General features: G+C 36.0%; 1 protein-coding gene and 2 long non-coding RNA genes across 7 annotated transcripts in view; 2 read left to right on the top strand and 1 right to left on the bottom strand.

Annotated features, from left to right (window-relative positions):
• LOC110008332 (uncharacterized) overlaps positions 1 to 2,746 on the top strand; it is a 37,482-nt gene extending 34,736 nt beyond the window's left edge. For all 4 annotated transcript variants that reach the window (XR_016039719.1, XM_088845627.1, XM_088845626.1 and 1 more), the window contains exon 3: positions 1,818 to 2,746. The gene's annotated coding sequence lies outside the window, so the exon portion shown is untranslated. The remainder of the gene's footprint in view (positions 1 to 1,817) is intronic.
• Positions 2,747 to 3,035: 289 nt separating this feature from the next.
• On the bottom strand, positions 3,036 to 23,019 carry LOC148781042 (uncharacterized). The gene is made up of 5 exons (XR_016039721.1): positions 22,816 to 23,019; positions 6,261 to 6,412; positions 5,833 to 5,899; positions 3,266 to 3,368; positions 3,036 to 3,120 (listed from the first exon to the last, which is right to left on the bottom strand). It is a non-coding gene; the product is annotated as an uncharacterized LOC148781042 (long non-coding RNA).
• LOC148781043 (uncharacterized) lies at positions 7,658 to 19,896 on the top strand. Of its 2 annotated transcripts, XR_016039723.1 has the most exons (3): positions 7,658 to 9,599; positions 14,546 to 14,632; positions 14,740 to 19,896. It is a non-coding gene; the product is annotated as an uncharacterized LOC148781043 (long non-coding RNA). The 2 variants fall into 2 exon arrangements; XR_016039722.1 differs by having other exon boundaries at positions 14,546 to 19,896.
• Positions 23,020 to 25,607: the final 2,588 nt, after the last annotated feature.

Here is a 25,607-nt window from a genome sequence, read left to right as displayed (position 1 = left end):
CTGCACTATCCTCGAATGTATACTATCTAGGCATAAGTACCAGGCCACACAATCTCTTTCTTCTTTGTAAAGGTACACATCATGCTGAGGGTGAGATGGTGGTTATAAATGAAATTTGTAACTCACTTGGCCTTCTTCACTGCACCTGATATCTCGGCTAAACCGCCAAAAGCCTCAAGCATGAGGTCTATACAATGTGCTGCACATGGTGTCCAAAAGATTCTAGGATAAGCTATGTGCAACAAGTTAGATGCAACATCATTAGGAGCAGCATTGTCTGTGACAACCTGTACAACAAGATGCTCCCCAACTACCTTGATTCCCTTCTCTATCCTTGAAATATGTAATGGGCATCATGGATATGATCAGAGGCATTAATAGACCTCAAAAACACAGTCCCTGCAGGATAATTCACAAGCAAATTCATCTGACTTCTTCTCTTCCTATCACTCCAAGCATCGGTCATAATAGAAACCCCATACTGAGCCCATGCACCATTCTTAAGTTCTACAACTTCCTTCATGACACTCACTGCCTTTTTTAAAAAAGGCTCTGAAAGCTCATATGGGGTTGGAGGTTTCATCCCAGGGCCAAATTGGCTAACGGCCTCTATCGCAGCATAGAAATTGCTTAAGCGAGCGGTATTGAAAGGAATGCTCGCCTCATAAAACCATGTATCAAGATAATACGCAGCTTTATCTCTCTCTTCCTTCTTGATTCTATTTTCAATGGTGGTTTTCTTTTTTGTTTTCTCTCCTGCAACCTCAGGGTCAGGCCGAGGTAAAAAACTATCCATAGGGCCTTTAAACCAAGGCTTCTTAGTCTCAGAACCAAAAACAATTACAACTCCCCTCCCCTCTCCCTTAATAATGGATTGCTCAACCTCTTGACATCCCTCCATTTTCTCGTCACTATCATCATCATCAAAATTGATCTGAACTCCAGACCTAATCTCTGCTATAGAGGCAAATCTCTCATCTTTTTTCATTTTCACCATGTTCAAAAAATTGTTTATTTCCTCTTTAACAACATCAGAAGTCTTTTTACATGGGGCAACCTCCCCTCTGATACCGGCAAGATGTTTCTTGAAACGGTTTATGCCCCTTTTTGTATCCTTTTCACAAACTTGCATCTTATGCAATTTTTATCATTAGGATCTGGGTTATAGCCATATTTCCAACCGGGATCACCTCCTATTAGATCTTGAAGAAGACATCTAAAAAATAATGCAAATTACTAAAGCAATAAAAAAATCACTTTGAGTTTGATTGCTCAATCTTCAAACTTCACCTCAAAGATGCTTCTAAATACTCAAAACCTTCTAAAAAACCTCCTAATAACTTTGCAAAACATCAAAAAGTAAATCTAATATCAATGGGTGATGTTTTGATCAATTTTTGTCAACTTTGAGAAACCCTTCGATCCGAAAAAATTCACCAAAAACTAGATTTTTAAGGGCTTTCTCTCTCTAAAATTAGCTCCAACAAGTTTTAGGGTTCAAATGAATCTAAAACCTAATTATTGGCCCTTAAAAACAAAAAAAATGACCAAAATTGCTCCTACAAAAAAAAAAAAAAATGACCAAATTTGCCGCCTAGGGATCGACCGCCCAGATTGGCCGCCTAGGCACTGGGCAGTCTACTTTTTGACTCGAGGGGAATTTGATACTACCATGGCTATAATGACGAGAAGTGCATTAGATCCAGGTTAGCCAACAAACGTCATGAATTACTATTTTCTAATATAACTAAGTCTGTACAATTGCATTTCTTGTTTTAGTTATCAAATGATTAATATTCTATCTTATTTCGTGACAGCTGCATAGTTGGATTTATATGGACTCTAAACTCCACATTTAAAGAAGATTGCAGTTAAGGTCCTAAGACAAACCTATTCCTCCTCTAGATGTGAGAGAACCTTGAGCATGTTACAGTGGATTCATACCCTAAGGAGGAACAAGTTGAAGATAGAGAGGCTGCGTCAGCTACTTTATGTGCCCTATAATCACAACCTAACGCAGAGGATGCTAAAGAGGGAACCCTCATGTTACGACCCAATTAACTTGGACTACATTTTTTAAGAGGATCTTACAGAGGAATGGGTGGTAGAGGGGAAGCAATGGGAGGGGCAGCCACCGACGGTGAACATGGAGTATTTAGAAGAACAAGTTCAAGATTTAGATGATGATGTGGAAGCCTTGGGGAAAGACGTGTAGGAAAAAGAGGTGGGCGACATCCATACACGATAGAGAGATGTAGCTGTGGGGATCGTAGCCCATCTGGTGAGAGCCGCAGCAAGCGTTTATGCCAGCGTCATGGCAAACAACATACTCAAGGTACTGAGGGGCAAGGCGCCGCTGGTGAGGGAGGGTGCGATGATAATCCAATCGGGAGGGAGCATGAGGGCCGGATGAGTCTTGGGGACTATAGCTTAAAGAACAGTTTATCGAATATTCTTGATTGGTAGTGGGGCACATCCGGGACTTAATAAAATGATAGTTTCTTGATGATAGTGAGATCGATTGAAGTTCAATTAGCGAATCAAGGAGATTGTCTAAGTCGTTCGTGTTCGACAATGCCGACAAGACCACAAGAGTTGGTGTCAAATGTGCACATGTTCTCTTGTTTCCTTGGATATTATGGTGTTAAACCTGTCTTCGACCACTGGTGTTACACTTTCATTTTTGATAGTTGATTCTTCACGGAGTTGGATGAAGATGAACAAGGGAATAAACCTAGATTTCACTTTATGAAAGACAATCGTTGCTATGCTAGATTGGTAAGCAGTCATGCTAATTTTAACATTTTTAAGCATCTGAACGCGATCACAAAATGACTTTTAAGCATATACACGTTTATGACTTTATGTAACAAGACCATCAAAAGGATAATGTTAGACAACCAAGAGCCAAAATATTTTCTAAATAAAATAATGTCACAGCAAGATAACTTTAGATAAGTCTATCCCATGCAACTAAAAATTACTTTAACCATGAAAACAAATCAAGTAAGAGACTAGAAAAAGAATATCATACATCTGAGAACTTCTTACTACAAAACCTCCCTTCTAGATAGCCTTTCAGCATCAAGGGCCCTCTTTCATTGCAGCAACCCACATGATCTGAAAATAAAGAGATAAAATACCACTTTAAGCATTTAGCTGAAAAGCAAAAGACTAAAGAAATGTGTTTCAATATAGAGAGAAAATGCACAATTATGCTCGTATTGCTTGCAACAAAGAAATGTCTTCGCGGTGAACTGCTCACTATCATCATTGATGTCTTGGCGATGAACTGATCACTATCTTTCACCTCTGCCACATATGGCACGGCAACACGATGGGCAGAACCAATCTCCTTCAGGCAAATCCTACAGAAAAGCCACATATCAGATTAGTAGAAATGATTGACAGGCAACCCAAAAGCAACAAGTGCAACTTAGAAACTTGTATGACTAGCATAGAAAGTTCCTTCTACTATTATTCTATTCAATAGGCTATTGACAAAAGAAATTCGAACATAAATGCCACTACTTACAGTCAAATATTGCAAACACCCAATGCACTTTAAAAAGTTTTACAAGGGAAAAGATATTCCATATTTTTAAGGACATTGGATACTTCATAATAAATTTCTATCCCCTGTCCAAGGAAAATATTGATCCCTCAACCTAAGCAAAAAGAAAACCCTCTGTCCGTGAATCTCTAATAAGAAACCAGAAGAGTAAGAAATATTAGAGGTAGAAAGTGAAGATTTGAAGAAGTGGATGGCCCTGGTGTTCTCCCTTCCTGTACAAAGAAAACAGAGCATCTAACTGTTCTTTTTGCTCTAATTTTTCACTGCATTTTCCTTTTATAGAAGCTTGGAGCTGCTAACAAGTGATGATGCTTATTACAGAAGTCCATGAAGGTGGTTTCTTTCTCTGTATTACTTTGGCAGTTTTTGGTGAGTGTTTTTATTGGATTAGTGGTGTCCACCATTGGTATTTCCTCCTGTATTAAAGATGAAATAAATTACCTATCAAGAGTACAGATTTGGTAGTAAAAAGGACACTTATCATGTCATATGCCCTGTTTATAGAAATCTACAAAATAAGAGTCATAAAAGAAGACATTTCATATGGGAGAGTGCATCAATCACCAGTCATGTATGTATGTGCACACCTAGGGGACATTTACCATACATCCTTTTAAGGAATGGTGAAGATTAAGTGCTCTAGTTTTACACCTAGGGCTAAAATTGCCCACTATCCATATGAGGAACAGATGGTGGAGGACCTTATGGTTTACCATGAAGCCATGTAACATATGTGTATGGAATAACTTCTCATGACCTTGTCCCCTTATGCCCAAAACAGTCATGATCTTTGTTCACAATGACATGAACTTTAAACTTCTGACCTCATGAAAGAGCCACTACCAGCATTGCATTTAGCTCAAAATTATGGGGAAATTTATTATGAGCCATATGATCACATAAAATATTAATTCCTCAGGGTCATCACTATCCAATCGTGTTTAGCAGGTCCCACACTCATTCCATCGCCATCCAAGCCATTGGACGGAGAGTGATGATTCTTACAACAACACTGATCTTGTCATATGGATCTAAGTATAGTTTACAAAGTATTCATGTCCCTAAGATTTTCTAGGATGGATGACAGCAACAACCTGATCATTGTTGCAGGTCCAAAGAGCAACCCTGAAAATTATCTATTTCTTTAGTGCAAATTACTTGGACTTACTAGCCAACCTACTGTTTTAAGAAACATAGGGATGTGACAAACTGATATCTTAGCTACAAGAAGTAAACTAAATGGCACAAACTATGCAATGTGGCCACCTTCCTTAGAGCATTTCATAAATGCACAGAAAATATGAGGATAAATAGATGTAAGAAAATAGCATACTAGCTGGGAAATATAATTCAATGATTTCCATATGCATACAAAGCTATGTTGAAAACTGACATACCCCGCTATTTTTTTTTTTTTTGAAAATTACATACCCTGCTATTTATACATGACAAAACAGGTCCAAGAAAGCGATATCATCTCTTTAACTTTTGTGTACAATCACTTAAACATTTCCAAATGCTGTGAGCAAGACAACAATTGATAACCTTAAATTTATAGTGAGGAGATTTGACATGATAGCTATTCAATGAAAGGACAGAGAAAGATGCGTAAATCAAAGATGCGTAAATCAACTTATTTCATTGATAATAAGCAAGTTAATATATCTTATTTTGCTAATTCCGTTGCCATGAATTTTGGAATTTGTCAATACAAAGTTTGTCAGAAACAACTTTCCCGCAAGATGAAACTTGATAAAACAGAATCAAGAAAAGTGGGATCATCTCATCAAGGTTTTTGGGGTCCGTTGTGTACAATCAATCAATCAAACATGTCCAAATACTGTGATCAAAACAACAATTGGTATTTTTTAAGTCAATGAGAGAAAATTTCGCAAAATTATTCTACCAAAAGACACTGAGAGATCATTGCTTATTGGAAGCAAACAAATATATTTCACTGCTAACTGGAGTGAGTGTCCGCAAATTAAGCATTTGTCATTGTTATCCACTCCATCGATTAAACTATGCATGAACATATCTGATCGAAGAGCTAATGAAGATAACACACAACTCTTTAACCAAGCATTGTTCATATAGGACAAATAGGATACCATTTTCCTAATATAACATACCAGTATTTAACAAAATAGTACATGAAACAAGATTGATGATCAAATTTCTAAGAAACTAATTAATACAATCATTGTACAAGGTAAATTCGGCAATATACTTAAAGAAAAGAGAAAGGGAAGACATACATTTAGGTGGAGGCAGTCCAAATGATATGCAGAGTAGCAGTCGTCACTTAGCACAAGATCTCCTCCACTGTGGCAGATTGAGCATATTTCATCACTTTCACACTGGTTATAATCTGCTTTCTTTCACTCACAATATTTCAGCTTTAAATATTTCAACACACTCTGATCCAGAACTTTCCTTTGGCAATCATAAATTGATTTCCCATCCTCCACAAAAATTTTTGTAAATGGGGTCTTGACATGGGCGTCAAAATCAGCAATACTATAGACTTCAGTACAACAGTTACACTTGATCCCAACTCTAGTGAGTCTTGCTTCTCCTTTAACACAACTATCCTCGACACCCACATTGTAAGATAACTTTTACCTTCCTAATACCACATTATGATCTATCATCTATGACAAAATAGTTCTAATAGAGGGCTTACCAGATCTCAATGGCACATTCTTTGGCTTCTTTTGGGTGCCTAGTAGCCTACGAAGCTCACGGCAAAGGCCTGATTGGTCGTCATCAGGCTCCAATCTGTCAATAATGTACCTCACACCTTGCATGCTTTTTGGGTGATTGCTTTGACCCTGTCTATATTGATAATCCGAGTTAAAGAAGAAGCCCGAATACATTATAGATATAAACATAAACATAGATATCCCAATAAGAATAAGAAATTAATAGTAAATTATGAAATATAATTTTAAATTTAGAGTTACTTGCCGCATGTGTATGGCAATGTAACTGCTTGGCCCACCTAAAGTCAATAATCTCCCAAACCTTGTCATAAAATATACAATTGTCCATGATAGCCTGTTTTGCTTGGTCTAGTGCCTCGTAGAGTAATCCCATGGCTGGCCTCTGATCGAAATCAACCAACCTCATTACTAGCACTAGTGGTGCAGTCGTCCAAAGCACATTGTGCATCTAGCCCAGAAGCAAATCTTGTTCGATTGGGTTTTTATGAACCCAAATTGTATCATACTGATTATATTGTTGTTAAAACACAAAAGGTTTCCCGATTTATCCATCCAAATCGGTTTAAAAGTTTGATTTTTCACATCAAAAAACTTTCTCTATATGATTTGCCCGAGTTTATCACCAAAAAAGTCATACTCAGGTGAGTTGTGCAAATCTGGGCTGAGTCTTGCAAAAATCGTCCTGAGTCTTGTTCATTCCATAGGCATAAGGTCAGTTCCACCATGTACTCCTCAGCAATAGGGTGATGCCGAGTCTAGGAACAGTGGCTTTGATAATTCATATGTAAAAATGTTGGTTTGGAAATTCTTTCATATGGGAAACTTTTCTGCTTTTTATGCCTTCATTTATTTATAATGAATAACTTTGTTTAGCTGAAAACAGTGAACTTGTTAGCCAGGTTAATTTGGCTCTTTTCATGGGGTACTGTTTGTCTTGTAATTTGGTAATTATACACTTCATCTTATGCAAGTAAGATCATCTCCACGCTTCTCAATTTGGTCTAATCTTTTGTATATGCAACATAATAGAAGTTTTGAATCACCATGCATCTAAAGACGGTTCCCCTCAAGTGTGAGAAGGTTTATGGTGCTCTCTTTCATACACAAGCAAATGCATCTTGGTTTGTCTAACAGATGGATCTACTTAATGTCATCTAGATGATGCTCGTATGGATGGAGACATGATTGGCATTTCTAGCTTTTAAGTTGACATTGTAGGTTGCTGCTTTGTAGTTTTGCTCATGGTGCTTATGAGGCAAATAGGTTTCAAGATCAGAATCAAAATTTGATTATGGAATCTAGAATTCAACAAAATTCTGGTATTGACAGATAAATCTTCTGTTAGGTGAAGGATCTGGGTCAAATAAACATTGTATGTCTAAATAACAAATTAGACGGATTCCTCTTCAATAAAACTATTTTTGGCATTTGTTTTCTTGTACATTTTCCCTTGCTTTTATCTGTTTCTATTATTCATACTTCAGGAGCTATTTGATGGTGAACAAAAGAGGAAAGAGATTTTTTTTTCCTGGTAAATTAAGAGACAAGGGAGGAAAGGGAACAACATGCTTTAGTACCACCTTTTTATACGTGTCAAGAAGAGAGGAACATCATTAAACATTTTTTGGTGAATGAAGAGACGAGAAAAAGGAGAGCAGCATTTCCTGTTCATGTGAGACCTTTTTTTGGTAAACAGGAGAGGAAAGGGTCAAGTTATACATAAAGTGAAAAAGACATCTCTCTCTCTACTCTTTGGTCTCTCTCCTTTCGGGTCCTAGGAAATTATATAAAGTAAAAAATGACATCTCAGTCTCTACTCTCTCTCCATCCTCTCCCTTTTAACTTAATAGATGAGAAAATGACATGCTCCCATTTTTAGCCATGGCCTCCCTCTTTGTCACTCTTCTTCATAAAAAGGGGGGTATTTTTTTAATCTTCTTCCTGTCGGATATTTTAGGCTATATGTCTATATCTCTTTGCTTTTAATGATACTTGCTTTCTAAATGACCTTTCTTCATGGAAGTTGATTGGAATAGGCTATAAAACTAGGTGATTGTTCTATCTAGTCTAATGTTATCAGCTTTTTCAAATTATTTGAATTGTCTGATATTCCTAATGCAATATAGGATTGCAATTACGATATCATCTTTTAACTCATAGTTTCTATGAGTTTGAGCATCTTCAATCTTTATTTTATTAGCCTTTCTCTGACATTTTGTCAGACGTGTATTTTGAAATGGAATGTTTTCCTTGTAAGAAGTCAGAGCCATATGTTATTCATCCTTAAACTATGAAAATAAAAGTACTACGTGTTTGTATTTGATTGATGTTTGGGGCCTTCTTCTCTGCTCTCGAAAGATAGTGCTGTTTACTCTTCACAGGTGAATTTTACCATTCACTTCAGATTTCTTCATGAAAGACAAGTCTGAAATGTAGGACACCTCTATCGAGTTGTTGCTATACCCAATATAGACTACCTGATGCATAATCAGCCTCCCTATACATCATCTCGACAAACTTAAGTTATAGTTTACCAAGTCATTAACTTGAGAGGAAGTTTAATTATTCAGTAGACATAGACTCTTTTGTAAAGGAATTACTGCCTGATTAGTATAAAGGACAGTTATGTTTCTTTCAGTTAGACATCCTGATGGGGAATCACAACATTAATGTGAAGGATAAAGATCTCTTGTGCCTTTACTCGATAATTGTTTTTATAGAAAATTATAATATTGTCTAATCTACCATGCCATTTTAGCATCTTTTCTATGATAGTACTGCAATCGGATGCAATTTTCTTGTACATTGCTTGTTATGCTAACTCGGGGTTTTATAGATTGAGATGTATCAATTTTTTTGTTTCAGGAAGATCCTATATTTTTGTGGAATCGAAATTTGTTAGAAGAGCTTATTGAGTCCAAAGTATGGATTTTGCTGCTTCGTCCGTTTTTCATGTGTCTTTTGAGTCTTTCGGAGTTCAAGATATCACGCCCTAATTTTTATTGTCTTCCCTGTTGTTTGTGTAGTTTGATAGTATGTCATTCCATTGGTTCAAGGAAATATCCTTATAACACTTGCCTTGTGTAATCTTATGGTCTCCCTATAATTTCTCTCTCAATTTGTAACACAGTATTCATTTTGGCTGGACAATTGCCTTACTCCGCAGAGTGATCCTGTATTCTGTAGTGTTTGAATTGTTTATCTTAACATTTGCCTAAGTTTTCAGACTGTGCAGATCACAGTGAAAGATTCACCTGCACAGATTACCCTAATTTCAGGGAGCTGCACACGCCATCTAGGTAAGATAGTTCTTTGGAAACCGATAAAGAAAATGTTTATATTACTAAATTTGACTTGTTGTTATATGTCATCCAGGCCGAGTTATAAAAATTTGGGTTTCTGGAAAGTGAATGGAACCTTCAGTTCTTACTATTATTCTTGATATCATTTTATCAGAAACAAAAAAAAGGGACAAAGAAAGAAAAACTTATCACTTTTCCTTTCTTGATAATTTAAAGTTCAGCCCTCAAGGAAACTGTTTTCATGGTTTTATAAGAGGATTTAGTTTGGATTGATTTTGGATTTGGGGGAGTTAGAGCTGGGTGGGCAAAGTGGAGATATGCAAACTTAGTTTTTTGTGATCGTCGCATACCAATGAAGCGAAGGGGACGTTCTATAGGACAGTTGCAAGACCAGTTTTGCTTTATGGGGCTGAATGTTGGGCGTTCAAAAAACAAAATACCCATAGGATGAGTATAACTGAGATGAGGATGCTAAGATGGACGAATGACAAGACAAAAAGTGATATAATTCAAACTGAACACATTAGAGAGAACTTAGGTGTGACTCCAATAGGCGATAAGATGAGAGAAACTATACTTAGGTGTGCTGGCTATGTGCATAGCAGATCCAATAGAGTACCTGTTAGGAGGTGTGAGTTGGTTCAAGTAGAAGGCTCAAAAAGGGTAAAGCGTAGGCTCAAAAAGATACAATTGGATATGGAGACTTATGGCGTCACTGAGGGTTTGGTCCTTGATAGAGTAGAATGGTGGACCGGAATTCAAATAGCCAACCCGAAATAGTTGAGAAAGGCTTTGATGATGATGATGATGATGATGATAGTGATAATGATGATGATGACTCTATAGGGTTGCAATAGTGCCTCTTAGTTTACTGTTCCAACGCATAAGCTCCACGGTATAGCGGCTAAGGTTTGAATCGCGTTATACCTTTATCAACAACTACTCCACTCCTCCCTCCATCTACATCCTCCTCATTTGAGAAGAAAAAGGACAGAAAGGATAAAGTAAATGAAAAAGTGTTGCATTTGTGTTGTGCGGTGTCCTGTATTGAATTATGTCTAATATCCCTACCCAATAAAAATGATCCTGTGTTTTGTATTGTGAACTGATTTTGGCTCTAATGACAAGTAGTAGTTGCATTTTGAACTGTACTGAAGTTCAACTTTGTATTGGATTATTAGAACCCATAATGTGGAGAAGAGGAGCTACCTTAATCAACAACAACTCCACTCCTCCCTCCATCTACATCCTCCTCATTTGAGAAGAAAAGGGCAGAAAGGATAAAGTAAATAAAAAAGTGTTGCATTTGTGTTGTGCGGTGTCCTGTATAGGAACATATTGGTTATGCCTAATATCCCTAACCAATAAAAATGATCAAGTATTATGTATTGTGAACTGATTTTGGCTCTAATGACAAGTAGCAGTTGCATTTTGAACTGGACTGAAGTTCAACTTTGTATTGGATTATTAGAACCCATAATGTCGAGAAGAGGAGCCAATTTGGCCGGAGACACTGCTAATTTTATCGAGACAGAACAGTTGCTCATTATTGAAGGTTTTCAATAATTATATTTACAGGTATCTTCTGGGGAAAAATGTCTGCTCTGCCTGCTCTTGCAATTTTATTTTTTCTTTTGTGAAAGTTAACTTGGGAACCTAGTGAGAATGGATATCTAGACATGATGTCATAACAGTGCCACTCTGACCATCTTCGCCTAGAGCCCATTCTCGCCTGCTGTTGCATGTTTCTAGAAGGAATTCACTAGTATATGATAAGTGAATGGACAATTTGAACTATCCAGTTATCCTTTCAGAGATTATGGTTATGATTGTATGCAAGATTTGGTTTGGAACAGCCTTAATGAGAATTTTTTTGTAATGTGCATGTTCTTGGTTTTTATTATGTTCAAATTATACTGTAGTTAGTGAAGCAATGATCAGTCGTTTAAGAGCTGTGAATAATAATAACAGGAAGCCAGTATTTACCCACAACTTTATCTTTTATTTCTGCATATTATCTGAGGTTCCTTGCAATTGTTCCCACATCCCTTGTTTCTCCTCGGTTTTCTACCATCTAAATTATTCTCTGACCCCCCATACTTCCTCTCCAGCCCTTTTGGCCTGCTCCTGAATACCAGTTCATGACCTCCCTATATTCATCTCAATGAGTGGGTACTGAATAGTGCTCCTTGATGAACCTTGAAGATCCTAGTATTTTGGTTTATATTTCACCTCACATGCAGAAACCCCCACACTAATTCCCAAACAAAAAAAAATAAAAATAAATATATTGCTTTAGCTGCTCTTGGAGACACCTTTCTGCAGTGGTGACAGCCCCCTAATTTCCCTGAACTGTTGAGCCCCTAATTAATCCTGAAAAGGTGGCTCTCTAGGCTTCCAAATTTTGAAATTGATACAACGTATGTCATAAATTATGGCTTTACCCTGTAAAACTGTAAATAGGTCAGGTGTGGTTTGCATAAGGCTGCAACCTTCAACAATTAAATTACGGCGCACCTCCAAACTTTTATCGTAAATGTAATTTTAGTGTTAAAATTTATTAGGATGGCTTGAGAATCTATTTGCATCTCCAATTATAAAATATTAAACTTCAAAAATAGTTCCAATCAAGTAGATCTATAAATATATGAAAATCTTGAAAATGGGCGGTCCAGATAATGCGTTGTAATTTACACTATTTTTGGAACTCTAAATCTTTTTGTTTTTTTATATTTATAAATCTCGATATCGAGATGATCAATTAGAGGGTTTTCCAATGTCAAAACGACCTTTTATGATAGATTTTTTTTTGGTACACCTTAGTTCTACATTTTAAGGTTGCAAACCTTATTTAAACTTTTTTTCAAATGGGACATCATAGCTTTGACCCATTTTGGAGAGCTACTGTAAAATAACGCTTAACCCCTTTCTGCAGGACTTTGACTAATCAATTTGCTTCCTGTTTGGCTACTTATGAAAATGAATCTGCATTTTTTTATTTTGAAATGCAGATGGCCATCAGCTGGATTTTCAAGCTAACTGCATTTGAACCATTTTGTGGTTGGGGGTATTTTGGCTTCCTTTTAACAGCTTACTAACATCAATCATCCCCACTGCCAAAAACGATCTTGAATTTCTACCATCAACACCATCTTAGTCATCACTGTAATCACTCTAAAACCTTCACTAACTTTAGCCCCCTTCCTGAAGCAAAACTACCACCATCATAGAAACTAAAACTAAATTATGCTGCAGAAAACCAAAGCTACACCAAATTTGGTCCACCAAACTAAACCCAACCAATTTGTAAACAGCAAACAGACCCAAGGGATCGACGTAGAAGCACAAGACTGGAGCATGGTTGCCATTGTTGAGAGAACCAGAAACCTGCAACTCTCTACAGGAAGCCTTTCCTTACTATTTATCGTCATGATACTAACACCTCAAACTCCAAATTTCGTCTAAGAGCTCCCCTTCCCAATACTCTCCCACAAAAAATGTGAACCATCAATGAAACCACCAAGAAAAAACTGAATTAGGAAACAATAGGACACCAACCTGAAAACCAACAGAACAATTTCAAGAACAAAGTACTGTTTTCCTTATGTGATTGAAGTTTGAGAACAGGTCAAAATGGAAACCACCCCATGAAACCAACAAACAAATTTTATAATGAGAAATTTTTTGCCAGCCTTTCAGAAACATGGGAAATGTTGCTCTTTAGAGATTGGATCATATCCTCCATTGAGACTCTTTATAAGATGGTTCATGCATTTTGCCCCCTATTTCTCTCTCTAAATTGACCAAGCCAAGCAAACATTAAGTTCAGGCCTTCTAGCTCCATTTGAGAACCAGTACTGAAATGGAAGAGTGAACAGATCAAAGCACACTCTACAACCCCACTGATTTCTTGGCATTCTCCATCATCAGAATCGCCAAGCAACCATGCCTTTGTTTCTCAGAGCCCTTTGAATCAAATCCAAGAAAATGAAATCCTAGAGGGAGAAAGCATACAAATAACACCTCTGATTTACTCTATGACCTGAAATCATGGACGTGTTCTTCTGAGGATATCTCAGATCACATATGTGTTCTTTTGAATATGTATTAGGAGTGAGCACCGATGCCATGGTAGATGTGGATGCCATCTACTACTGGAGCAGCCAGCTTGTTCTGAAACTATCTTGTTCGGCTTCATTGCAATCTAGTTCTGCAATTTGAAATATCATGTTTGGCCTTACAAAGGAATTGCCGAAGTGATGTAATAATAGCAGATGTGTCCCACATCCGTAGTACAATCGACACAACAGACAATAGCACATTTAATTCAATCTGTGTGTCTTGTGTCGTTTATCCCTCCCATTAGTTAAATTCTTCAACCAAGTAATCTCAGTGATAGAATTGCCAATAAATTTGTCTAAATATTTTACTAGTGGTTCTCATCTTTTTTGTCGAAACCTTTGATTGAGCAAATTGAAATGGCATAGAGGTTCGTCTTGTATCTGAAGAACTTTGTATCAGGCGGTATTTCCCTTTTACAATCTCTTTCTTTATTTTTTCTTTTCCTTTTTTTCCTCTCTTTCTCTCTCTCACATTTTCATTTTTACCATTTTTTTCTTTTTCTGTTTTTTTTCGGGGGGTTTGATGTTTGGGAGAATGAAAGGATTTTATATTCTCTTTACTTGGTTGTGCTCAGAGTTGTATTTAAATATTTTGTATCTGAGTGTATAGTAAATGTCCATTCTATCTTGACAGGTCTCCATGCATCTCAAGATTATTTTGTTATGTTCATCTTCTATAGACATGTCCTACAATTGCAACAACTTGATCTATCGAAGCTAATAACGAAGATTAAACTTTATTCATAATTCAAGTTCGCTTTGTAGTTAAAATCTTTAATTGTTATTCCCAACGGTGAAATTTTTTCAACTTCTTTTATGCAGATTCATGGTTATATTCCACTTCTTTGGGAGAAAATAGTGGATTTGAGCTATAAGCCAAGGCCGATAATTATAAATCATGGGGAAACAGTAAGCCCGGATACGTCAATGCATTTTCTTCTATTCATTTGAACAAGACATGTATAGCATTTGAAACTTTCATTTTGCATCCAAATGTTGTGCCACACCATTTTCAGGATCTTACACAACGCTATGGGCAAGTTTTGGTTTGACTTGACTGATCAGGTATGGCCTTTGTATTTTGTCATTCAAAAGATTTATGGCTGCGTATAATTTTTTTTGTGTTTAACATGATGCTAAAGGACTTTCCAGTTTTGGTTGGCCTTTGAGTGTTAAGAAGCTTCTTGATTTCCTTTTTCTCTTAGAGAAATTTTAATTGGTGACTGCAACTTAATGGGGTAAATGTTAATTTTGAACTCATGTGCTCGAGGTGCGAGGAGAAATGTATTTTAAGAGAAATTCTGAATGTTTTTGTGCAACATTATTGTTAGCTTCCCTATTTAAAGTTTATATAGAACCAAGGCTCTAAACAATCAAATTAGAGCCTAACTCAAAAATTTCACTAGAAGAGGTTGTTTTGATGCCCAAATATCCTCAAATTGATCATCTAGACATCAAGATGCATGGACATGAGAAAAAAATGGATTTCAAGTTTCTGAAATAGTGCCTCTTGTAATGTATATTTTTTACTATAAATTTTCAAGATTTTCAAGTTTTCATAGATCTGCTCGATCTACACTATTTTTGAAGCTTTAAATTTTATAACTAAAGATGAAAATATATTGTAAGGCAATCACAAAGATTTTTAGCATTGAAACCACATTTCTCGACACTATTTTTTAGGCACGCTTTACTAATTATTTAGAGTCTCAGCTTTATATAAACTGCACCCTTTAGATTGGGTCTAGTCCTTCTAATATGTGAGAATGGTGTAGTCATCATTATCATCATCATAGCCGTTTCCCAATTATTTGGGGTCGGCTGCACGAATCCTGGTCTGCCAGTCTATTCTATTAAATGTCATACTCTCAGTGAGGCTATAAGTCCCCATATTCTTTCAGACTACTTCCAACCACGTCCTTTTAGGCCTAATCTTTGCCCTGTTCAATCCTTCCACTTGAACTAACTCTCACCTCATAACAGATATTGTACTGGGTCGACACCATACATGGCTTGCCTAGCGAAGTCTACCCCCTCTCATATTATCGCTGACTGGTGCCTCACCTAAATTTTTTCAAATGGATTCATTTCGAATTCTATCCATTCTTGTCTTGCCACTCATCCATCTCAACGTTCTCATGTCTGCTACACTCATTCTATGGGTATACTATTTTTTGTCTGCCCAACATTCTGCACCAAAGAGCAAAGCTGATCTCACAGTTGTCCTATAGAACTTCCCTTCAGCTCTGTAGATATGCGGTGATTACGTAAAATTTCAGTTGCACATCTCCACTTCACCCACCCAGCTCTAATTCTTTGTGTGACATCTTTCTCAATCTCTTCATTTTTTTAGATTATCGACCCAAGATATCGAAAGTGTGGTCTTTTTTGTACTTCTTGGTCCTCAATCTTAACTACTTCCTTGTCTCTACTCCTATTATTACTAAACTTGCATTCCATGTACTTTGTCGTAATTAGACTAATTTTACAACCTTTGGATTCTTGAGCATCCCTTAAAAGTTCTAACTGTGTATAGATGATGTTTCGGGTCTCATTGATCAAATCTATGTCATTTGCGAACACCATGCACTATGGTACCTCATCATGTAGGTGCCTAGTTAAGTCCTCTATAACTAAAACAAAGAGGCATGTGTTCAATGCTAACCTTGATATAGACTTATTGTCAATAAAAACTCACTCATCTCCTTACTAGTTGTTCGTACACTAGTGAGAAATATTATTAGCTTGATAACTTAAAAAGGTTGGATGTTTTCTGTGACACTCTCAATTGGAACATGGAGTACCAATATTGCCTTCTTCATGTTACTTCCTCTCTCCTTTCTCAGTCTACTTTCTTTATTTCCTTATCTATGATACTTGTTTTTGTTTATGGTTGAGAAAGCCGATCTTGCTCTTCTGACTCTTAACTTCTTTGTGATCCCTTGCTTATTTTTTCTTTAAAATTTCTTCTCCCATATCTGTTACCTTGCCAATTTTTTATACTAGAAGAAAACTTTCAAGTGCCCTGTACCGGTTTCTTTGTGGCTATTCTTGCACTTGCTTTCCCCTTATGGCTATTCTCCTGTTTCCCTTCTCTTTTTATGTTCTCATTTCCCTTCGCCTCCGTCCCATCTCCACTTTTTCTTCATTATCACTTTACTTGCGTTCACTCTGATTAAGGTGCATTCATCATCTTTCCTGCCTCCTTTCCAAGAATGCTTTGGCCTTTGTTTTATGACACCCTTCTAAGCAGATATTTATCATTTTTAATGAAATCTATTTTTCGACCAAATTGTTCGAAGGAATTTCTCCTACTTTTTGTTGGCTATGTGGCCTTTCAAAGCCGTAAAGCCAAGAGTCTTATGCTCAGTGGGAGTTAGAGAGAGACTAAATCTGGGTGCTTGGTGTACAGGGGCCCATATTCATATACTCCGAGTATTTGAGGCATCGAGAGTATGCGTTTTGAAAGTGTGTACTCTCACGGAGGTGTGAGGGTTACCTCCTAGTCAGGACTATATTAATTAGAATGTCTCATAGTTGATGTGATAAGTCAAGGCTTGGAGAATCCAATCGAGAATAATAGAACCCGAGTATTTAAAAGAGTATTCACCCTGTACGAAATGGTCGGATCATGGGACATGAGCCCGTATCCTGACACGAGACCATTCCATGGCATGTGCACCCACAGTCGTATGGGGAAGCCACTTTTTTATAGTATTATCCTACTTAGAAGAGCTAGTGCATATGTTCTTTGAGAGGGCCCTTGTATATGAGTAGGAACATGTCCCACAGGAGTGCACCAGTAATCCATTGAACTCCCGATGACGGGAAGCTCTAGCTCAACGACTTTGACGTAACCAATTGCGCATCTGTATTATAAACTGTGGAGCATAGGTCCATTAGATTGGCTTGAGACATGGGTGGAATGTCATTGGGGTTAGCCCAATGAAAGACTCTGATTAGTATTATAAGTCTAGAGATCACATTTACCTTTGGTCCAAATTAATCTAAAAATGATGAAAAAAGATTTTCTAGTGATGAGAAAATGTGTAATAATGTTGAAAAATCATTTGGAGAATTTTTGGGATTTTTGGAAATACTTTCAGAATTTTTAAACAATAAAAAATGTGATTTTCAAATTTGTTTGACATAAATACCAAACAAAGACATCCTATGAGGTTGCTACGTGGATCCCAAGTGGCCGTTGGGATGCCACATGGATCCAAATGGCCATAGGGATGCCATGTAGCACCCCCACCTCTCCACTTATGGATGACACCATGCTGCCATCATATCCATGTGGGAACCTATTTGCCATTAGTTATTTTGTTGGTATTATGTTATAACATGTTATCTTGTTATTTAAAGTGTTATGTATTGTTATGAACTTAAATTTGATTTAAGTCACATGTTTTTGTGAAGTCATGGGATTTTGAGAATTAATTTGATTTATATTATTATCCACATGTAATTTTGTCGCATGTGGATATATTTTATGTGGCACCACCTTATGTGCTTGACCCATGTGAAACTTTAGTGTTGTTGAAATCCTATTAGTGGTATCATAGGATATTTTATTTTCATGTGTGGATGTCCCATATTACTTTTATGTTTATGTCCTGGTCTTTTATTGACTCTTACAAATTATTCAAAAACCATGGGCATAAGTGTAAACATGAATTTGGACTTAATGACAATAAAATGTGGAGCTAAGGGCTTTAAGGTAAAATGACTGTAAACTTAGGTATTAAGAAGTGAAGGGTGTCAAAAACTCATCCATTGATCTTGGTGATAAGATATGGATGAGTGGCTTGGATAAAAGCCTCTCATGTGTCATTGATCTAAGGCATCAAGGATCAAAATCAAATCCATATTTATGATGTAAGTATAAAAGTAACTTATGGGATCAATTATAACCCTAACTTGAATATTCATTTCAAAGAGAGAGAGAGAACCCTCTCGACAAAAACGTGGTTACCCATGAGACTATCTTATTCCTTGAGCTTTCATTTGAAACCCTTCCATGGACTAGTCTCTCATATGTGTGATCAAGGCAATATTATTGCTTCAATAAGGTATTGAGTTTCTTCTTATATTTCAATTCCTACCTCATTTTCTTTATCAAAGTTTGCTATAATTCTTAATTTACAATAGTTTTCTTATCTTTTGGTCATGAAAACTTGATATTTGAAGAGTCTCAAAGCAATAGTACAGTCGATACATATGATATGTGTAGACTAGGTTGCTTACTCCATGATTTTGAGTAGTTTCACCTAGATTTTTTTTATCTTATTTTTGTGGAATTTTTACTGAGATTACACAACTGATGAGAACTTTATTTCATCATATTTGAACATATTAAATAGTCCATTGAGTTCTTTTTTTAATGTTGAAAAATTCATGTGGTCCCTTATGGACCACATCGTGTAGTTTTACCATAACTCCCTTATTTTGTATAGTATATCTCTCAAACTTTGAATGAGTATTTTGATACATGTGTCTCTCATGATTTGATTCCCATTAAGTGAAATAATAGTGTGATCATTTGCTTCACATTGGATTGATCTCTTTGAGTTATTATTATCATCCATGCCTTAAACAACGGGATAAAATGAAGTCATCAAAAGGCTTTTTCGTGGTTCGGGCCCAAGGGGTTCGAACCATGGCTTCCCCCATATATACTTGCATGTTAATTTGATGTATTTACAATTATTAAGTGATTTATGATTGATTAAATTGAATATGTTATATGAATATTGATATTGTTTTTTAATCTTGTGATATGAGCTTTAATTTTATGCTTTATTGTTTATATGAATTGAAATCTAATTGGATTATTATGATCAAGTGTATGATGTGTATGAGACATCGTGACATATGATGATGATGAAGAATGAAGATAAAATTATCATATAATTTTAATATAATGAGGAATTGTGAGTGCAAGTCATGTAATTCTTTGTAGAAATATATATTGTGAGTATTTGAATATTGTATTGAGCTCAATTTTATTTTTGAGTAAGAGATTTGTAAGGGAGCTATTAGGGTTGAATTTTTATTATTTAAATGTGTATAAATCATGTTTGTAGGCTGGAATATATGTATCATGGTTTGTATTAAGATATTCATGCATTTAAACACTTGAGTTTTAATACAATAATTTTTTTTTGAAAGATTGCATTTAGCCCATTGGTTTTATACCACCAACACTTTCTTCTCTCCTCCCATTTCCTTCGTGCTGCCCCCTCGGTCTTTCTTGATTTAATGTGAATAACCCAAGTGGTTGGAGGAATTGATGGACCACGTGGAACAACTATATGCTGGTTGTTCTTGGTTATGTATGCATATTTTGAGAGAGTTTAAAAATCTTGGAATTTGGGCAACCTCGAGAGCTTTCCGTCTGATCATTTCAGTGTTTTCCTTTTCTTATTATAGAATTTTATGGTGGAAACGAGATCAATTCATAAACGTAAATCTAATTTTGATATTCATTACACAACACAGTATTCTGGAAAAAAAATATTTTAACATGAAACGACTTATTATTATTAATGGAATTTTTTATGGATTTTGGCCTTGTAATTTTATCCTGAGATGGACGTACTTAAGTTTGTCATTCTTTGGTTGTTTGTATAATTAATTTATAGCTGCAATGGAAGTTCTTTAGTTGATGAATCCTTGGGATAGAATTTGGTTTCTATTAGTTCAAAAGAAAGTAAAAAATGATGAAGTCAAATTTTGAAAAGCCTCTATGCACTATAGTTTTACTTTGAGGATTTTGTGCCCTACTCTTGAAAACATAATATGATACAAACTAAGCAAGATGAAATATAGTTTCCCTAGAGTTTAAACTTATATTTTTTTTGTTGCAAATAACAATCTAGAAAAGAGTAAAAAAAAACATTTATGGGAATATCAATTCTTGTTTATTAAATTAGTAATTTACGTTTTATGACATCGGACTTGTATCATATTAGATCTATACAAATCCTGCTTTAGTTGTGTTCTACTATTATGATAAATGTTTGATGTAAAATGAGGCTATGTTTAGAAAACTTATTTTCTTTGTGCTATTTCTTTGGGAAGATTTCTGAGCAACATATTTCAAAATAACGATATCTATTTTATACTATAAGACTATTTATCTTTAATACAAGGACGTTGCAATCACCTATAGTCATCAGATGTGATATCTGATAGCTTAGGTGTGTCACATAGTTCGTAGAAATTTCTTTTGAACTTGAGCCTGGTCAAAAGAACAAATGTAGCAACCCAATTTCTCATTCAATGGTCAAGATTAATTGTTGTCTCTATTTACCAAATATAAATGGTTATATTGTATATTTTTTCTTATTTTATTACATTTTTTTGTGTTTGTTTACCAAAATTATTATCATGTAGTTCTTGGATCATAAATAACTTCATGTATAAGAAGTTTTGTATTGTATCTGCAATTTTTTAGGAATCTCACTACAGAACTTTCATGGACTAATATTTGAAGTAAATTTCGGGGAATGGAAGTACATATGGTCAATTTCACATGCAAACAAATATCTTCTTATGTATACGTGAAGGAAAAAGCTTATATGTTGACACTTTAAAATGTAGAATTAAGGTAAACCTATAAAATCCTTCAAAAAAGGTTGCTAGGATATTAAAAATACATCTTAATTGATCATCTTCATCGATATAAAGAAAAAAAGAAATTTAAGTCCTAAAAATAATCCGAACCATCCATTTTCAAGATTATCATATGCTTGTAGATGTGCTTGATTTGAACCGTTTTTTGAGTTTAAAGTTTTATAATTAGAGATAAAACTAGATTCTTGCGCCATCTAAGAATTTTCACACAATTTGATTATTTAAGGTTGCGACCTTATGCTAACTACACCCATTAATAAAAACTCGTTTTCAACTTGAAAAAACTCTTTCAGTCAATTCGAATAGTCTAGTGGCTGAATTTGTAAATGATAAACTCAAAATGTGCCTGAGTTTTGGTTATATATAATTTTATCTATTGTTTTGATGAATTCAATGGCAGTCCCATGTGATAGGAAATTGGTTTTCACCTGGTGACAACTCGGGCTCAAAATTTTATCTTTGACACTTTGTTTTATTCAGAACTCTTCATAAAAATTTGAAAAACTCATGGACCTTTTCCAAGACAAATTTTGAACTTTGGAGAGTTTACTTAATCTTGGCAGTGACTGAGTCAGCCTCGATGTTCAAGTTTTTGGATGCTAATACATATGATCCTACATCAGGCATCTGTCAAAGTGAGTCAATGGCCCTATGGAACTTAGGAATTGAGGATTGTTTGGGGCCTATTTTACCCAGTGAGAATTTTTCCTTAGAAGTTCTTAGAGTTACTCGAGCTTCTCATTTTTCTTGTTATCTTCTAAATTACAAGAATAGCATCGAACTTTAGGTAGAGATAAATCGAGGAAAGGTTCTAAATGGGAAGAACGTCTCTATGTGGAAGCTAGTTATTTGAATTATCCCCATAGAGAAGGATGTTAAATTTTCCATCAATGCTCTGTTAGGTGGTCTACTGAACAGGTCGTTATGTTTGTGGTTGTAGCACGACGAGTTGGCCCAATGGATCAGAGTAGCCTAGGCCATTATACTCTAGAGGATGGTCAGTTGTTTCGTTTCTGATAAGCATAATTATATTTGTTTTCTGCTAGATAATTCATGACCAACTATAGTTCATTTGAATTATAGTTTATTTGAATTAAAACACAAAACTGGTTCAATTGCGTTCACAAATTGAGCCACACAAATTCAACATAGTCTCCTCTTATAAAATTAAAAATTCAAGAAATCGAAACTATGATCTAATTGACTGATGCGGTCTTGAAAACCTTTGGGAAATATTAGTAAAAAATACTCAGAAAATCAAAGCGAAAAGCTCTTGGAAACTAGATCAAATTATGCATGGATGATGCCTTCAATTATATGGATTAAGAGGGATCAAAGTAGATTCAAAAGATCAATGATCTAATCATCAAAGGATGAAGATAACTTGCTATACTTGAGAATTTACAATAAGAAGAATCAATAAGAATCAAAGAAAATGAAAGAGATCTTACTCAATTGTTGAAGCCTTCAATATTAGATCATCGATAGCTTGAATTTGAGCTTTGAATCACCGTTAATGGAATAGTGAGGGAGCTTCAATGGAGTTTTCTCTCAGCTTAGCATGAAGTCAATTTTCTGGAGAGAGAAAGGAAGAGGTGAAGTGACTTGGGTGTGCCACTATGAGTGAAGAGAGTGTCGCGTGCCGTTTAGAGAGAGAGTGGATGTGAACTTTTGAAAATGAAGACTCAAGAGGGTATTTATAGGCTTCTAAAGTGTAGAGATGCTTCTAGATTGATGAATTTTGACCCTCTATATCATCATCTAGTGGCTACAAAGAGAGAGTTGATTCTAACCCACCATCCACCATCATGCCATCAAGATGTGTGGTATGGATTTAAAAACCTTTATTGTCCTTTAATTCACTCCAATTTCTCTTATAGTCATAATAGCCATGCTCTTTTACATTTAACTAAACCAAAAACCAAGATGGAAGGTATAACCATGTGGCAATTTGACAAAATTCTAGCAAACAGAAAATTTCAAAAGTTTCCTTCATTTTATAAGAGCGTGGGGCTAATGAAATCTTGCTACACAAGTGAGGTGGTTAATTGCACATTTATTATAGCCCTTTAGGGTTAGGCTTATAATTACAAACCCTTTACCCCTTCTAGAAATCTTCACACATGTCTACAAACCCCTTGCTTTAAGCTTGAAACATGTGCTAAAATAACTTTTCTAAAATCACAATATTTCATAAAATTCCAAAATTCAATGCCCTTTAGTTAATCAATCCAAATGCAGAAAGACGGAGGGATCCCCTAGGGGGTTGAAGTCAGCTCCACGTCATCCTCAACATGGGATGATGTGCGACCCCCTAGGCCTTTACATGGACAACCATTGGCCATTTGGGTGTCCCATGTGGGTCTCGTTGGACTGTAGTTATTTGTCATTTATTGTAAACAATTATAAAAACTGCATTTTCCTGCAAAGAAAAAACCAGAAAAATTCTAAAAACTCCACCAAAATCATTTTAATTATTTTCCATCAAAATAATACATATTGTCATTGTTTAAAAACAATTACAAGAGAAATTAAGATCATTAGAGTTGAATTATGAATCAAAGCACTCCACTCGGCTAGACTTAGAATCCAAAGCCACCTTCTCAAAATAACCCAACAGCCACATGACCCAAATTGTATAATTAGCGGTTCATGATCTTAGTCTATCAAAGTTAAACCAATGAGTTACTCTGAATGCCCCAGTATCAATGGATTTCTGGTGCACCTCCTAAGGACATGCACACACATGATTAAGGGGTTTCTCTCTTGGCACATGTACATACCCCTTACCAGTGGATCCTTAGAAGAGAGGCTTGCCATGCATTGTGATTGTATATGCACATGCTACGAGATGGTTCTAAGAGTCACGGATTTAGGCCAATGCCCCCTATTGGACATATCCTTCCCGTACAGGGCTATTTTATCATCGAGCACATATTACATAATCACATAAACATATAAATCATATTGCCCTGGCCCATTACTTAGTCACGAGGCACAAACATAATAACTGACCACCTGACAAGAGGTAACCATCAACCGTCTCGGTACCTCCACGTATATAAATCCTCCTCATGACTCACTTGGGGTTCCTTGACTCTCGATCTTAGTGCGCCAAGATCTTAGAGTCATGTCGCATTTTTACTTCCATTGAAGTTAAAAGCAATTGAAAATATAGGAATTTTAAGTCCTTGAAAGGACAAAATTCCAACAGATATTGGGTTTCCTATCTTGTGGGATTACAAGTTATTGAGTTTCCTATTCTATGGGATTATACTTTTAATGAACTTGTTTCCAAAAGCTAAAAATTGTAACTTTATAAATCTCTGGTAAACCAGAGTAATCCGTATGAATGTGTGACTGTTTTACCCTTTGTAGACGTAAACACCATTATCGGACCATGTATATGCCTTGTTGATCTATTTCTCTCTCCCTCTCTCTCTCTCTCCAACGCAGGCTCTCTCTCTTTTATCTATTTCTTTTATTGTAATTTTCACATGGTATCAGAGCAAGACGATTGATCTCCAGCGTTCTATTGCTAGCTGGCAACAAGTTCCTCAAGGCGTTCTTCTTTCGATCCATGACTTGGATCATTCATTGTTTGGACAGCAGCTACATTCAAGTAACATTGGGCAAGGTCGTTCATCTCCTTTTGTAACACTTTACCTAGTATTTGGGCATCAACTGCGCACCATAACCTTTCCTCTGCCCCTTTTACCATTGATGGTGGTTTAATGAGAAAAGTAGCCTTGTCAAAAGAAACCAACGAGCAAGAGAGTTAGCTAATGAAAGGGGAGCTTTGAGAGGATTTTTTCTTTTGAAACTTATTATGGATCCACACTCTCTCTCTAACAGATCTTGCACGCATCTTAGCACCCACAGGCTGTTGGATGCAGATTGGTGAATTCTAAAGAGAGAAACAACAATGCTCATTGGGGTTTTTGGTTGGTTCTAATTGAGGCATCTTCTATTCTTTAATCGCCTTTGTTTACTACCGTTGGGTTAGTTTTCTGGTTCCTCTTAAGTCTTCGTAATGGCAAGTTCAAAACCTAACTCAAGTATGAAATTTACTACTGTTCCTTCGAATGGATCTTGCTTGATCGAAAGTTGTTTCTCGTTCTCACTCTGGGAAATCTAAACTTGGGCACATTAATGGGAGGAAAAAGGCTTTAAGCAAGGATGACCCCTCATTTGAATTCCATGGAACCTAACCTTTCAGAAATTTTTTCTTTTGTTGAGAATG

This window comes from Amborella trichopoda, chromosome 8, assembly GCF_054954075.1.
Source record: "Amborella trichopoda isolate Santa Cruz 75 chromosome 8, AtrichopodaSantaCruz75HAP2 v2.0, whole genome shotgun sequence".
NCBI classification, from domain to species: Eukaryota; Viridiplantae; Streptophyta; class Magnoliopsida; order Amborellales; family Amborellaceae; genus Amborella; species Amborella trichopoda.
This window is presented reverse-complemented; position numbering and strand designations above follow the sequence as displayed.